Here is a 2,964-nt window from a genome sequence, read left to right on the forward strand (position 1 = left end):
TTACTGGCCTTTTTCATTTATCTATAATTTACATCACAAATCGTATAATTTAAGAATACAAATCAGAAGTCATCTTGCTGCCAGTATTTAGAAGCCAACCATGATTATTAACGATGTTCAACCCATCAGACCCACCAGTGTCCTTTGGACACTGCTCTAACAACCCTCCTCTGCACTCCCACCAGACACACCAGGTGCTAATTCAAGGAATTTCTTAACTTCTTGCTTCTTTCTAGAAAGAGAAACAGTTGGTAACTTTTGTGAATTACACTGTAACTACTTTATAACTAACCTGTCCTGGCTATTATCTGTCAGCTGCAAGGTAGTCTTGTGAGTCACAACTTCAGAGCTTTACTCCTTAACAGATTTCATTGGCATAGCTCTGGAGTGAGCACACAGTCTTTTTTAAAAAAAAAAAAAAAATGTGCTCAGCCAGAAAGGCCCAAGTCCATGCAGCTAAGGCAGAGTTACAGTTCTGTGGTTTCATGTTAGTTACCTTATAGTTACTGTGTAATTAGTGCCACTTAATGTATGTTACCAAAAATAAATATATCTACTCCAGACTAGAGGTAGTATTTTTTGTGTAACTGGATTTCCTAATACTGATATGTGTCATCCCTGCAAAAAGTGTATTGTTTTCTTAAAAAAGAAAGTGTATTTGGAAATAAAGTCAGATAGAAAAGTCAAAAAAACAATAGCGCATACTGTGAAATTCTATTTATATAAAACCATAGAAAATAGAATAGTGAATTAGCTACTGGTAACACACAAACACATAGTCCCTACATCGTTTGTTCCTCCCATGAGGTGTTTGGGAGGGGTGTGTTGTAGTGTTGTAAAAAAATAATATTTGTAGAGCAACTATTGTGAGCCAGCAACAATGCTGAGTTCTTCATATATGTTATTTAATTTACTTCTTACAGAGAATATAAAAAGTTTCTCGTTTTGTAATTGATAAAGCTGAGGCGCAGAGAAGTTAAGTAATTTTCTCAACATCACATTAAGAGGTTGTGCTGTAATTCAACCCCGTTTTGATGACTCCAGAGCTTATATTTTTCTATCTTACCAGATAATAGTATATGATTTTATGTTGTTATTTATATGTTTTACTGTATATGATAGACAATGTGACTGTCATATTCGTCTGCTCATAGCTTTGAAATGATTGATCTGAAGACCTTTCAAATCTAAGCCCTTCTGTGCCATGATTCTACATGTACTTCATCTACTCTTTCATTTAGAGCATTAACATTTTCTATGCCATGTAACAAACATAATGTTTATGAAATAAATACACGTTTTTTCAATACAAAATATATCTCCAGGGAAATGTGCACATTTCACATTTACCAAACTCCAGCTGTCTGCAACAGTGAAGAACATGCTTATGCTCCAATTGTTAAAATTAATTATTTAAGCAGGACATTCTGCCTTTATTAATGTACATGATTAAATAGAAATGCTTCAGAACACAATAATTATTAACCTCACTTCACTAAATGGATCCTTGCACTCAGTCATGAGTCTTATATGTGCAAATACAATAATGAAAAAGGATCTTTCTTAAACTAATTCAATATTCGCCTGAAAAATAAAATTGTTACTTCTGTTGATGTACATTCTCAGTGTTCTTTATTTGTATGGGTTTCAGTCAATGTACTGCCTTCATTTTAAAAAGGTGTATATATGCATGTACGTATACATATATGTTCATATATACATATGAAAACCAAAACAAAATCATATTTTAATTTAAAGCAGAATAAGATTCTTGCCTCTGAGGCTTGAGCTATGAGTCGCTTTAATCATTCTCTGCAGAAGAAAACTCAACTAATTGATAAACAATACAAATATGGTTTTATCCAATGAGGCTAACTTATCCATCTTTACTTGAAATGCTACACATTGTTAAGACCTGAGTGAACAAATCACTTAAAAAAAAAAAAAGTCTCAATCTTACTAGTAAGCTGATATGCAAGTAATTAAATTAAACTTGGCTTTTCGAATAGAAAAGTACTCATGCAACATGGAAAAGCACAAAAGGAAAGATGTAGCAACTATTTAATTTCCAATCTACAGGTGATTCGAAACTTTGTTTATTGCTAAGAATACCAATAGAGTGGAATATATAAATAGAATTTATACTAACTTTGAAGAAAGAATAGACTATGTACAAACCTACTGAAAGGTGTTTTGTTTTTTTTTATTCTACTTCTAGTGCTAATTATATCACCATGTTCACCCAAGAATTTAGTTAAATATATAGAGCTTATTTAATGAATATTAAACTTATTTTTGCCTGAACAAATTGGTAGAGAAAAAAATGGAGAGATCGTTGCCAATCATTAACTCAGAGCAATAATTCCCAATGTCCAATTTTTGGTCTATCCTCCCAATGGATTGATCCAAAAATAACAGCCCTTTATGTTATTCTTACTGGTCTATAACACTCAATTCCATAAACTTTGGTTTTTATAAACAACTAAGAGGTACTTCTTGATGACTGATAAAGTAAGTTATTAAATATTTTTAAATATTTTTAAGATTTGAAATGTATAAGCTAAAAGAGTTTTTGAGGAAAGTTAACATTTTGCAAAAAAGTTTTGCTGCTGTATAAATATGGAAAATGCTCTAAAATCTTTTTCTGGGCTTGTGCACAGATGATTTTTTAGAAACATCAGTTGTCTTGAGCTGGCCATTTTTAATTGCTGCTCTTCTTGCTTTTTAATAATTACTTGCTGCAAGTGTATACTTTAGTTTGCTACGAAGTCTACTCAAAGATACTTCATTAAGAACAGGTGTGGTAGATATAGGCTTTGGGCTAAATTGTCCTCCGACTAAATATGTTTGTTAAAAAAAAAAAAAAAAGTGGAGAAGCCCTGGAGAAGAAGGTTGTAAAACAACACGTAGCCTGAGTTCTATTTAGTTTCATATTATGCTCTTCCTGTATATACTTTGTTGTGG

This window comes from Cynocephalus volans, chromosome 3 (assembly GCF_027409185.1).
Source record: "Cynocephalus volans isolate mCynVol1 chromosome 3, mCynVol1.pri, whole genome shotgun sequence".
NCBI lineage: Eukaryota > Metazoa > Chordata > Mammalia > Dermoptera > Cynocephalidae > Cynocephalus > Cynocephalus volans.